This window comes from Dendrobates tinctorius, unplaced genomic scaffold (assembly GCF_039654945.1).
Source record: "Dendrobates tinctorius isolate UK_male_01 unplaced genomic scaffold, ASM3965494v1 ptg000023l, whole genome shotgun sequence".
NCBI classification, from domain to species: Eukaryota; Metazoa; Chordata; class Amphibia; order Anura; family Dendrobatidae; genus Dendrobates; species Dendrobates tinctorius.
This window is the reverse complement of record NW_027361691.1, coordinates 5,610,829-5,625,337: the sequence shown is the minus strand read 5'-3', so window position 1 is coordinate 5,625,337 and position 14,509 is coordinate 5,610,829. Positions and strand designations below refer to the sequence as shown.

At 45.0% G+C, this 14,509-nt stretch overlaps 1 protein-coding gene across 11 annotated transcripts in view; it reads left to right on the top strand.

Moving 5' to 3' along the window:
- DLG2 (discs large MAGUK scaffold protein 2) overlaps positions 1–14,509 on the top strand; it is a 1,750,933-nt gene that overhangs the window by 1,561,659 nt on the left and 174,765 nt on the right. Inside the window, exon 1 of one of the 11 annotated variants that reach the window (XM_073569203.1) lies at positions 10,597–11,045. The exons of the other annotated variants lie outside the window; for them this stretch is intronic. The gene's annotated coding sequence lies outside the window, so the exon portion shown is untranslated. Of the gene's footprint in view, positions 1–10,596; positions 11,046–14,509 lie in introns of those variants that run through there. 11 annotated transcript variants of the gene reach the window in all.

Sequence of the window (14,509 nt, the reverse complement as noted above, 5' to 3'; positions counted from 1 at the left end):
CACTTAAAAAAAAAAAGTCCCTAGTCTCACTTTATGGGCATAAAGTGGGAAATTCCCACGCAGCAATGGCATAAAGTGAGACTAGGGACTTTTTTTTTTAAGTGGCGGAGGAATACAGTGCGGAAGGATACCTACCTTCCGTCATTGGATTCCTGCAGCCCGTAGAGAGCGGCAGCATCAGCTGATGCTGCAGTTCTCTACCCAAGATCGTCGTGGGACACACTCGTGGACTGCTTCGGATCATGGGTGAGTATTTTTGTGGTTTGTTATGTTAATATTTATTCCGTACACGACAATGGCTTCGGGGAACAATGTGACAAGTATTGGTAAGTATGTTACTCTATGTTATATGTACTGTATGTCTATGTATGTATTGTATGAATGTATTGTATGTAGCATGCATGTAGTATATATGTAGTATGTATGTAGCATGTAGTATGTATGTAGCATACATGTAGTATATATGTAGTATGTATGTAGCATGTAGTATGTATGTAGCATGCATGTAGTATGTATGTAGCATGCATGTAGTATGTATGTAGTATATATGTAGTATGTATGTAGCATGCATGTAGTATATATGTAGTATGAATGTAGCATGTATGTAGTATGCATGTTGTATGTATGTAGCATGTATGTAGCATGTAATTTTTTTTTTTTTTTTTACATTCAACACATTAGCCGGATGATGGGACTACTACTGTCCCATCATTGGCTAATGTGTCAATCACTGTCATGGTAGCAGGCATCGCCCGATGGGACTTGTAGTCCCATCGGACGATGCCTGCACAGACCCCCGAAGCCTGCACAGACCACCGGCAGGCCGGCACAGCCCCCCGGCAGGCCGGCACAGCCCCCCGGAGCCTGCACAGACCACCGGCAGGCCGGCACAGCCCCCCGGCAGGCCGGCACAGACCACCGGAGCCTGCACAGCCCCCCCGGCAGGCCGTCACAGCCCCCCGGCAGGCCGGCACAGACCACCGGAGCCTGCACAGACCCCCTGGCAGGCCGGCACAGCCCCCCGAAAGGCCCGTACAGACCCCAGAGAGGCTGTACAAGGCAAAAATAGGGTTTTTCTTATTCCGATACCGGAAGTCCCATAGACTTGAATGGGACTTCCGGTATCGGAATCGGCGATACCGATACTTTTTTTTAAGATCGGCCGATCCATTCCGATCCGATACTTTGAAGTATCGGACGGTATCGCTCAACTCTATCAATAACACAATTAACAAGAATACACTATGTAAGAGACAGCACTGTACAGAACAGCAGAGGAAGCTATATAATAAGGGATGGCATCATACACTCATATGTTAAAGTTTGGGCACCCCTATTAATGTTAACCTTTTTTCTTTATAACAATTTTGGTTTTTGCAACAGCTATTTCAGTTTCATATATCTAATAACTGATGGACTCAGTTATATTTCTGGATTCAAATGAGGTTTATTGTACTAACAGAAAATGTGCAATCTGCATTTAAACAAAATTTGACCGGTGCAAAAGTATGGGCACCCGTATCATTTTCTTGATTTGAACACTCCTAACTACTTTTTACTGACTTCCTGAAGCACTAAATTGGTTTTGTAACCTCATTGAGCTTTGAACTTCATAGCCAGGTGTATCAAATCTTGAGAAAGGGTATTTAAGGTGGCCACTTGCAAGTAGTTCTCCTATTTGATTCTCCTATGAAGAGTGGCATCATGGGGTCCTCAAAACAACTCTCAAATGATCTGAAAACAAAGATTATTCAACATAGCTTTTCAGGGGAAAGATACAAAAAGTTATCTCAGAGATTTAACCTGTCAGTTTCCACTGCGAGGAACATAGTAAGGAAATGGAAGAACACAGGTACAGTTCTTGTTAAGCCCAGAAGTGGCAGGCCAAGAAAAATATCAGAAAGGCAGAGAAGAAGAATGGTGAGAACAGTCCAGGACAATCCACAGACCACCTCCAAAGACCTGCAGCGTCATCTTGCTGCAGATGGTGTCACTGTGCATCGGTCAACAATACAGCGCACTTTGCACAAGGAGAAGCTGTATGGGAGAGTGATGCGAAAGAAGCCGTTTCTGCAAGCACGCCACAAACAGAGTCGCCTGGGGTATGCAAAAGCACATTTGGACAAGCCAGTTACATTTTGGAAGAAGGTCCTGTGGACTGATGAAACAAAGATTGAGTTGTTTGGTCATACAAAAAGGCGTTATGCATGGAGGCTAAAAAACACAGCATTCCAAGAAAAACACTTGCTGCCCACAGTAAAATTTGGTGGAGGTTCCATCATGCTTTGGGGCTGTGTGGCCAATGCCGGCACCGGGAATCTTGTTAAACTTGAGGGTCGCATGGGTTCAACTCAGTATCAGCAGATTCTTGACAATAATGTGCAAGAATCAGTGACGAAGTTGAAGTTACGCAGGGGATGGATATTTCAGCAAGACAATGATCCAAAACACCGCTCCAAATCTACTCAGGCATTCATGCAGAGGAACAATTACAATGTTCTGGAATGGCCATCCCAGTCCCCAGACCTGAATATCATTGAACATCTGTGGGATGATTTGAAGCGGGCTGTCCATGCTCGGTGACCATCAAACTTAACTGAACTGGAATTGTTTTGTAAACAGGAATGGTCACAAATACCTTGATCCAGGATCCAGGAACTCATTAATAGCTACAGGAAGCGACTAGAGGCTGTTATTTTTGCAAAAGGAGGATCTACGAAATATTAATGTCACTTTTATGTTGAGGTGCCCATACTTTTGCACCGGTCAAATTTTGTTTAAATGCAGATTGCACATTTTCTGTTAGTGCAATAAACCTCATTTGAATCCAGAAATATAACTGACTCCATCAGTTATTAGATATATGAAACTGAAATAGCTGTTGCAAAAACCAAAATTGTTATAAAGAAAAAAGGTTAACATTAATAGGGGTGCCCAAACTTTAACATATGACTGTATATAACTAGAGAGGATGGTACGTAATAAGGGATGGTGTTATACATAATAAAAGAGGAAACTATGTAACTAAGGATGGTGTTATACAGAATTAGTGAGTACACTATATACTAAGGGACTGTGTTAGACATAGTGAGTACACTATATACTAAGGGACTGTGTTAGACATAATAAACGATAATGTCTTCCTCCACCTCCCCCTGTTCCTAAGGCCATTATAAGTCCCCCTTCCTCCAATCCCAATCCCCCACACCCCTCATTGTCCTCCTCCCCTCACATCCCATTATTGTCCTCTCCCCACCCCATCATTGCCCTCTTCACCACCTCCATCATTTTCTTCTCCCCACCACTATCTTTGCTTTCTCCCCGCCACTCCCATCATTGCCCATTCTACCACCTCCATCATTTCCTCCTCCTCCACCACCCCCATTTATTGCCCTTTCCACCACCACCGTCATTGCATTCTCCCCCACCCCATCATCATTTATTTTTCCCCCACCACCCCATCATTGCCCTCTCCATCACCCCCATCATTGCCTTCTCCCCATCACCCCCACCCTTGCCTTCTCCCCATCATTGCCTTCTCCTTCACCCTATCACTGCCTTCTCCCCATCACTCCCATCATTGCCTGCTCCATCACCCCATCATTGTCTTCTCCCCATCACTCCCATCATTGCCTGCTCCTTCACCCCATCATTGTCTTCTCCCCATCACTCCCATTATTGCCTGCTCCATCACCCCATCATTGTCTTCTCCCCATCACTCCCATCATTGCCTGCTCCATCACCCCATCACTCCCATCATTGTCTGCTCCATCACTCCCATCATTGCCTTCTCCATCACCCCATCACTGCCTTCTCCCCATGACTCCCATCATTGCCTGCTCCATCACCCCATCATTGTCTTCTCCCCATCACTCCCATCATTGCCTTCTCCATCACCCCATCACTCCCATCATTGCCTGCTCCATCACCCCATCATTGTCTGCTCCATCACCCCCATCATTGCCTGCTCCATCACCCCCATCATTGCCTGCTCCATCACTCCCATCATTGCCTTCTCCTTCACCCCATCACTGCCTTCTCCCCATCACTCCCATCATTGCCTGCTCCACCACTCCCATCATTGCCTTCTCTTTCACCCCATCACTGCCTTCTCCCCATCACTCCCATCATTGCCTTCTCTGCATCACCCCCATCATGGCCTTCTCCCATTACCCCCTCATGGCCTTCTCCCATCACCCCAGGCCCAGGCATTATGGCCTTCTCTCTCCCCATTACAGTCTTCTCATGTCCCCATGTCCTCCAGGGCCAGGCTAACCTACACACACACAGACACACACACACACAGACAGACATACACACACAGACATACATACAGACACACACACACAGACAGACAGACATACACACAGACACCACCTCTCTCCTCTCACCTGTCCGCAGCATCGCCCGCGCTTCCTCGCTCACACAGCAGCGGCCGCTGAATGATGACGTCATTCAGCGGCGCTTCTGTGTCAAACAGGAAGCGCGGCCTCCGGACAGGAAGCATGGCCTCCGGGCAGGAAGCAGGACGGACCCTTGCAGCTCCGCTCCTGCTATTCCCGCTTGCAGGCAGTGGAGCTGCTGTGATTGCTCCCTGCCCGCCGCTGCACTGCACTGTGCCTCACTGCCTCCGCGCTTCTCCCACAGAGAGAAATTGCTGCTGCTGCTGCGCCGCCCCCACACATTTGCCGCCTGGGGCAGACCGCCCCCCCCCGCCCACCTCACGCTACACCACTGACTCCCTCCATAAGTTTTCTATGGGATTAAGGTCTGGAGACTGGCTAGGCCACTCCATGACCTTAATGTGCTTCTTTTTCAGCCACCCCCTTGTTGCCTTGGCTGTATGTTTTAGGTCATTGTCTTGCTAGAACACCCAGCCACGACCCATTTTTAATGTCCTGGCAGAAGGAAGGAGGTTGTCACTCAGGATTTTATGGTACATGGCTCCATCCATTCTCCCATTGATGTGGTGAAGTAGTCCTGTGCCCTTATCAGAGAAACACCCCCAAAACATTCCACCTCCATGCTTGACAGTGGGGATGGTGTTCTTTGGATCATAGGCAGCATTTCTCTTCCACCAAACATGGCGAGTTGAGTTAATGCCAAAGAGCTCAATTTTTGTCTCATCTGACCACAGCATCTTCTCCAATCACTCCCAGAATCATCCAGGTGTTCATTAGTAAACTTCAGACAGGCCTACACATGTGCCTTCTTGAGCCAGGAGGACTTGCGGGCACTGCAGGACGTAGTGTAATGTGTTAGCAATGGTTTTCTTGGTGACTGTGGTCCCAGCTGCCTTGAGATCATTAACAAGTTCCCCCCGTGTAGTTGTAGGCTGATCTCTCACCTTCCTCATGATCAAGGATACCCCATGAGGTGAGATTTTGCATGGTGCCCCAGATTGATGTCGATTGACAGTCATTTTGTTGTATTTCTTCCATTTTTTTTTTACTATTTCACCAACAGTTGTCTACTTCTCACCCATCGTCTTACTTATGGTTTTGTAGCCCATTCCAGCTTTGTGCAGGTCTATGATCTTGTCCCTGACATCCTTAGAAAGCTCTTTGGTCTTGCCCATGTTGTAGAGGTTAGAGTCTGACTGATTGAGTCTTTTATAAAGGTGACTATGTAAGACAGCTGTCTTTAATGCAGGTAACGAGGTGATTAGGAGCGTCTAACTGGTCTGTAGGAGACAACTCTTAATGGTTGTCAGGGGATCATATACTTTTTTCTCACTGCAAAATGCAAATAAATTTATATAATTTATACAATGTGATTTTCTGGATTTTTATTTTTGATATTCTATCTCTCAATGTTAAAATTCACCTCCCCTTAAAATTATAGACTGTTCATGTTTTTGTTAGTGGGCAAACTTACAAAATCAGCAAGGGATCAAATACTTATTTCCCCCACTGTATGTGATATAAAAGCCTTTTAATTATTTTTGCAAAGCCAACCGATCAATGTATGGTCTAACAAAAATTCTCCTTCCTTCATCCATTGTATCCAGCGTTCACTGTGAAATCTAACTTATAGGAGGACTCCACGTGGGCATCTACTAGCTGTGGGGGGCTGCCGAAACTCATTCTGGGGTTGTTGTTGGAGCAAAGGGGTCAAGGCAACATCTTGGTCATATTTAGGTTACACGTGTTGCTGCTTTGGCGACAGGATCTCATGATTATAGGCTTTGTACAGCGCTGCAGAATATGTTGGTGTTTAATGAATGACTGTTACACATTGGGTTGAAAGTCCCAGGAGAGGGACCGTTAATGCTAGGAATCTATTTAAGGTGGAACCTTGCACCGATCGGGATTCTCACAGAGTACAATCACTTGACTCTGTTACATTGTCACAGTATGCGTAATGGCGAGTGTTACCACAAAATGGGAGTAGCTGCCTTTACTGTGGGTTGTTACATAGGAGAAGACCATATCTGCTTGTTTGTTTTTCCAATATGTTAACACCTTGATAGAGTAAGCAGCTCATTTTCAGCATTCTGGTATATCATGAGGGCACAGATAGTACTGTACTACCTGTAAAAAATAATGTAAATCAGCACAGATAGTACTGCCTCCCCATAAATGATGTGCTACCGCTAAGTCTTTCCCTGAGAGGAGATTCTCTCTCCTAGTCTCTTCTTGTAACTTAATAATAATAATAATAATTTTTATTTATATAGCGCCAACATATTCCGCAGCACTTTACAATTAAGCGGGGACATGTACAGACAATAAATTCAATACAAGTTAAGACAATTCAAACAGTGACATTAGGAGTGAGGTCCCTGCTCGCAAGCTTACAATCTACAAGGAAATGGGGGGACACAGTAGGTGAGAAGTGCTTGTTAATTCAGGTCTGGCAATTATAATAGGGATTTTCATATAAAGCTGCATGATCCGGTCATCAGCCCGTGTGTTTAAGTGCAATAGACAAGTATCAAGTGCAGTTATCGTGTGCATGAAGGGTGTGGAGACAGATGAATAGTAGGGTGCAGATTCAGAATAATATTTGGAAGGAGGGAACAGGGCAAAGTTAGCTTGCTGAGTAGTTGATGTGGTAGGCTTGTTTGAAGAGATGGGTTTTCAAAGCGCGCTTGAATAGGTCAGGGCTAGGTATCAGTCTGATCGTCTGGGGAAGTGCATTCCAGAGAGCTGGAGCAGCACGAGAGAAGTCTTGGAGACGGAGGTGCGAGGTTCGGATTACGGGGGATGTTAGTCTTAGGTCATTTGTAGAACGGAGGGCACGTGTAGGGCGATAGACAGAGATGAGAGAGGAGATATAAGGCGGTGCAGAACAGTGGAGAGCTTTGTGGGTGAGAGAGATGAGTTTATACTGGACCCTGTAGCGAATAGGTAGCCAATGTAATGACTGGCACAAGATGGAGGCATCGGTGAAGCGGCTGGACAGAAATATGACCCTGGCTGCCGCATTCAAGATGGATTGGAGAGGAGAAAGTTTGGTAAGAGGGAGACCGATCAGAAGAGAGTTGCAGTAGTCCAGGCGAGAATGAATAAGAGCGACAGTAAGAGTCTTAGCAGTTTCAAAGGTGAGAAAAGGTCGGATTCTGGAGATGTTTTTAAGATGCAGGTGACAAGAGCGACTGAGTGATCGGATGTACGGAGTAAAGGAAAGTTCAGTGTCGAATATGACCCCAAGACAGCGGGCATGCTGCTTGGGAGTTATGGTTGAACCCTCCAGGGTTATTTCGATGTTAGGTAGAGTGAGGTTAGTAGAGGGGAGAAACACAAGAAGTTCAGTTTTAGAGAGATTTAGTTTCAGATAGAGGGAGGACATGATGCTAGAGACAGCAGACAGACAATCCTTGGTATTTTGAATTAGGGTAGGGGTGATGTCAGGGGAAGAAGTGTATAATTGGGTGTCATCAGCATAGAGATGATACTGGAACCCAAATCTGCTGATTGTTTGTCCAATAGGGGCAGTGTATAAAGAGAAGAGGAGGGGGCCTAGGACTGAGCCCTGCGGGACCCCGATAGTAAGGGGATGAGAAGAGGAAGAGGAGCCGGAAAAAGATACAGTGAAGGAGCGGTCAGAGAGGTAGGAGGAGAATCAGGAGAGGGCCGTGTCCTTGAGGCCTATAGAGCGGAGCATAGTGAGGAGGAGCTGGTGATCCACAGTGTCAAATGCGGCAGAGAGATCCAGGAGAATCATCAGGGAGCAATGACCTTTCGATTTAGCTGTTATTAAATCATTAGAGACTTTAGTGAGGGCAGTTTCAGTAGAGTGTAAAGAGCGGAAACCAGATTGTAAGGGGTCGAGAAGAGAGTTATCCGAGAGATAGCGGATTAGACGGGAGTGGACCAGGCGTTCCAGGAGTTTAGAGATGAAGGGAAGGTTAGAGACAGGTCTGTAGTTAGCAGTGCAGTTCTGGTCCAGGGATGGCTTTTTAAGTAAAGGGGTTATGATGGCATGTTTAAATGAGGAGGGAAATATACCTGAAGAAAGAGAGAGGTTAAATATTTTAGTCAGGTGAGTGGTGACCACTGGTGAGAGACTGCAGGAGCTGTGAAGGAATAGGGTCACTGTTGCAGGTTGTAGGCCGAGCAGAAGCGAGGAGCTTGGAAACTTCTTCTTCTGAAACAGGCTCAAAGATGTCTAGTGAGCTTGAGGTGCGGCAGGGAAGGGGATCCAGGCACTGAGGAGATAGGGCTGAGATATCCTGATGGATGTGGTTGATTTTTTCTAGGAAATAAGTGGCCAGATCCTCACCGCTGAGGTTGGTGATGGGGGCCTGTACTTTAGGTTTCAGGAGGGAGTTTAAGGTTTCAAAAAGTCGTCTTGGGTTGTTGGATAGTGAGGTGATGAGGGTGGTGAAGTAGGATTGTTTGGCCAGATGAAGGGCAGAGTTATAGGTTTTGAGCATGAACTTATAGTGGATGAAGTCTTCTGCTAAGAGAGATTTTCTCCACCTCGAGCATCGCTGAAGAAAGCGTGTTTGCGTTGTGTGCCAGGGCTGCCGTTGTCTGTGTCGGGTCTTTCTGCGTATAGAAGGTGCTGCTTCATCTAGGGCATTCTTCAGTGTATTATTGAAGTGTGACAATGCTATGTCTGGACAGGAGAGGGTGGAGATGGGGGCTAAAGATGTGTGGAGATTGTCCCTAAGCTGTTGGGTATTAATGGTACGTGTATTCCGATAAGTGTGGTAAGTGGGGGTGTCCCGGGTGAGGAGACAATTCTTGACAGAGAAGGAAAGAAGGTTGTGGTCCGAGAGCGGGAGAGGTGAATTAGTAAAGTCGTGCAGCGAGCCGGGACTGAGGAAAACCAGGTCCAGAGTATTCCCGTCCTCATGTGTAGGAGAATTAGTAAAGTGTGAGAACTTACATGTATACAGATAATTCTTCCTCCGTCTACACCCTGGAAATGATACAGGCACAGATAGTACTGCCTCTCTGTAAATGATGTGCTACCTCTAAGTCTTTCTGAGAGGAGGTTCTCTCTCCTAGTCATCTGTTAAGGATGTCGGTATTGATAGTACTGCCTTCCTCTCATAGCATTGCCTTCCTCTCTCTTTCTGTGAGTGATGTGGGCAGAGGTACTACTGCCTCACTGTTTTACTCTGTTAAAAACGTAGGCACCAATAGTACTGCTTCCCAGTTTCTTCCTGTGCATGGTATATTAACAAATGATATTCCTCTGTTGTCTTCCCTGGATGTGATGTGTGGACAATTAGTAGTCTCCATTTCTTTCCAAGTAAATCACATTAGCAGATATAGTACTACCGCACTGTCTCTCCCTGTAAATAATGTAGGTACAGCTATCACTACATGCTTCCTCTCCTTGCACATTATATATGTATAGATAGAGCAGCAGCACTATCCCTTTCATTAAATGATGTATACAGTAGTTAGTACTAGTACTGCCTTCTTATCTCCTCCTGGAAATGATGTAGGCACAGATAATACTGTTTCCTTGACCCTTCCTGTAAATTATAAAGGCACAGATAGTACTGCCTTCTTGTCTCCTCCTGGAAATGATTAAGGTTCAGATAGTACTGATTGCTTAACTCTCCCTGTAAATGATATAAGAACAGATAGTACTGCCTTCTTGTCTCCTCCTGGTAATGGACGTAAGCACAGATAGTGCTGTTTCCTTGTCCCCTCATGGAAATGATGTAGGTACAGATAGTAATACACGACCATCCCTCATCTGATTCCTAGAAACTTTGATAGACGAATTTATCAGTAGTTTGGGGACTTTAGTATTCTCCTATGTCCTCCTGTTGCTAAGACTATTTTTAACCCCTTGCACTACCTGGAAGGCTACAGCACTGCTACTTAATATGGATATAATGGTTACTAAGACTACACTTCCATCTACACTGCAAGAAGCGAGCGCCGGCTGCTCCGTACGAGGTTCTACTAATGTCTGAGACACGACATAGGATGGGACAGGTGATGAATGTAAGAATGGTGGACAGATCCGAGGTGATCAGATAGATAGATAATGGATAGATAGATAAATAATAGAGAGATACATGGAAAGATAATAGATAGATAGATAGATAGATAGATAATAGAGAGATAGATAGATGATAGATAATAATGGATAGATGGAAAGATAATAGATAGATAGATAGATAATAGATGCTATAGACCCCTCTTCCCAGCTGGGCACTGGCTTTGGTAACACTCGTGTAGTTTTTCTGGCTGCTGTGCATTAGATGAATTGATGAGCTGATCAGTCTTCCCCCCTGTGCACACTGCCGGCCGCACGGCGGCTCTTCCCCCTGTGCACACTGCCGGCCGCACCGCGGCTCTTCCCCCCTGTGCACACTGTGGTGTGTCGCTCTCCGGTTACACGGCGCAGTGAGTGACATGTGCGGGAGGAGGAGGGGGCTCGGTGCCTGGCTCCTCCATCCTCAGCAGCGCGCACTATGAGGCGCAGTGTGCGCCGGCTCCTCGCGGACTCTCATGCCTCTTCCTACCTGGAGCAGCACTGTCTGCGGATGGCAGCAGGGAGGGAGGCAGCCCGGAGCGCTCAGCCCTGCCCGGTGCCCGCCGTAGAGGCTGCATGACCGCCGCCAGCAGGTGAGTGACGCCGAGCGGGACCGCAGAGCCCGACACCGGGAGCCCCGGGAGCGGACACCGGGAGCCTGCAGCCATCCGCTCTGTGCACCGCGCTCTCATTACTATCCATCCATCTATCTATCTGTCTATTTATCTATCTATTATCTATCTATCTATCTATCTATTATCTATCTATCTATTATCTATCTATCTATCTATCATCTATCTATCTATTATCTATCTATCTATCTATCATCTATTATCTATCTGTCTATCTATCTATCTATCATCTATTATCTATCTGTCTATTTATCTATCTATCTATCTATCATCTATTATCTATCTGTCTATTTATCTATCTATCTATCCATCTATCTATCTATCTATCTATCATCTATTATCTATCTATCTATCTATCTATCTATCTATCTATCATCTATTATCTATCTGTCTATTTATCTATCTATCTATCCATCTATCTATCTATCTATCTATCATCTATTATCTATCTATCTATCTATCTATCTATCTATCATCTATTATCTATCTGTCTATTTATCTATCTATCTATCCATCTATCCATCTATCTATCTATCATCTATTATCTATCTATCTATCTATCTATCATCTATTATCTATCTGTCTATTTATCTATCTATCTATCCATCTATCTATCTATCTATCTATCATCTATTATCTATCTATCTATCTATCTATCTATCTATCATCTATTATCCATCTGTCTATTTATCTATCTATCTATCCATCTATCTATCTATCTATCTATCATCTATTATCTATCTATCTATCTATCTATCTATCTATCTATCTATCTATCATCTATTATCTATCTGTCTATTTATCTATCTATCTATCTATCATCTATTATCTATCTGTCTATCTATCTATCTATTATCTATCTATCTATCATCTATTATCTATCTGTCTATTTATCTATCTATCCATCTATCTATCTGTCTGTCTATCTATCTATTATCTATCTGTCTATTTATCTATCTATCTATCATCTATTATCTATCTGTCTATCTATCTATCTATCTATCTATCATCTATTATCTATCTGTCTATTTATCTATCTATTATCTATCTATCTATTATCTATATATCTATTATCTATCATCTATCTATCTATGTAATATCTATTTATCTATTATCTATATATCTATTATCTATCATCTATCTATCTATTTATCATCTATCTTTATTTATCTATCATCTATCTATTATCTATCTATCAATTATCTTTCTATCTATCATCTATCTATCTATCTATCTATTATCTATCAAGAAAAAAGGCAGGCAGCACTGTAAAGTTGAACAAATCAGGTGGCCGTTGTTGCTCCCATATATTGTGGCGTCTGTGTCCTCGGGTATTTACCTCACAGACATTTCTACTTTTCCGTTGCTTTTCTTTGCTTCATATAATAATGACTTTGTGTAACTACGAGTAATTTCATGAAGACATTGTGCGCCTCTCTCTGGCACGGTGCACACAGAGCACTGACAGTACAGCTGGGGAATTATCCATGAACAAGGGACATCGCTGTGTGCCGTGTACTGTACCCACTATATCCTGGTGATGACATCGCTGTGTGCCGTGTACTGTACCCTCTATATCCTGGTGATGACATCGCTGTGTGCCGTGTACTGTACCCTCTATATCCTGGTGATGACATCGCTATGTGCCGTGTACTGTACCCTCTATATCCTGGTGATGACATCGCTGTGTGCCGTGTACTGTACCCTCTATATCCTGGTGATGACATCGCTGTGTGCCGTGTACTGTACCCTCTATATCCTGGTGATGACATCGCTGTGTGTTGTGTACTGTACCCTCTATATCCTGGTGATGACATCACTGTGTGTTGTGTACTGTACCCTCTATATCCTGGTGATGACATTGCTGTGTGCCGTGTACTGTACACTCTATATCCTGGTGATGACATCACTGTGTGTTGTGTACTGTACCCTCTATATCCTGGTGATGACATCGCTGTGTGCCGTGTACTGTACCCACTATATCCTGGTGATGACATCGCTGTGTGCCGTGTACTGTACCCTCTATATCCTGGTGATGACATCGCTGTGTGCCATGTACTGTACCCACTATATCCTGGTGATGACATCGCTGTGTGCCGTGTACTGTACCCACTATATCCTGGTGATGACATCGCTGTGTGCCGTGTACTGTACCCACTATATCCTGGTGATGACATCGCTGTGTGCCGTGTACTGTACCCTCTATATCCTGGTGATGACATCGCTGTGTGTTGTGTACTGTACCCTCTATATCCTGGTGATGACATCGCTGTGTGCCGTGTACTGTACCCTCTATATCCTGGTGATGACATCGCTGTGTGTTGTGTACTGTACCCTCTATATCCTGGTGATGGCATCGCTGTGTGCCGTGTACTGTACCCTCTATATCCTGGTGATGACATCGCTGTGTGCCGTGTACTGTACCCTCTATATCCTGGTGATGACATCGCTGTGTGCCGTGTACTGTACCCTCTATATCCTGGTGATGACATCGCTGTGTGCCGTGTACTGTACCCTCTATATCCTGGTGATGACATCGCTGTGTGTTGTGTACTGTACCCTCTATATCCTGGTGATGACATCGCTGTGTGTTGTGTACTGTACCCTCTATATCCTGGTGATGACATCGCTGTGTGCCGTGTACTATACCCTCTATATCCTGGTGATGACATTGCTGTGTGCCGTGTACTGTACACTCTATATCCTGGTGATGACATCACTGTGTGTTGTGTACTGTACCCTCTATATCCTGGTGATGACATCGCTGTGTGCCGTGTACTGTACCCACTATATCCTGGTGATGACATCGCTGTGTGCCGTGTACTGTACCCTCTATATCCTGGTGATGACATCGCTGTGTGCCATGTACTGTACCCACTATATCCTGGTGATGACATCGCTGTGTGCCGTGTACTGTACCCACTATATCCTGGTGATGACATCGCTGTGTGCCGTGTACTGTACCCACTATATCCTGGTGATGACATCGCTGTGTGCCGTGTACTGTACCCTCTATATCCTGGTGATGACATCGCTGTGTGTTGTGTACTGTACCCTCTATATCCTGGTGATGACATCGCTGTGTGCCGTGTACTGTACCCTCTATATCCTGGTGATGACATCGCTGTGTGTTGTGTACTGTACCCTCTATATCCTGGTGATGGCATCGCTGTGTGCCGTGTACTGTACCCTCTATATCCTGGTGATGACATCGCTGTGTGCCGTGTACTGTACCCTCTATATCCTGGTGATGACATCGCTGTGTGCTGTGTACTGTACCCTCTATATCCTGGTGATGACATCGCTGTGTGCCGTGTACTGTACCCTCTATATCCTGGTGATGACATCGCTGTGTGCCGTGTACTGTACCCTCTATATCCTGGTGATGACATCGCTGTGTGTTGTGTACTGTACCCTCTATATCC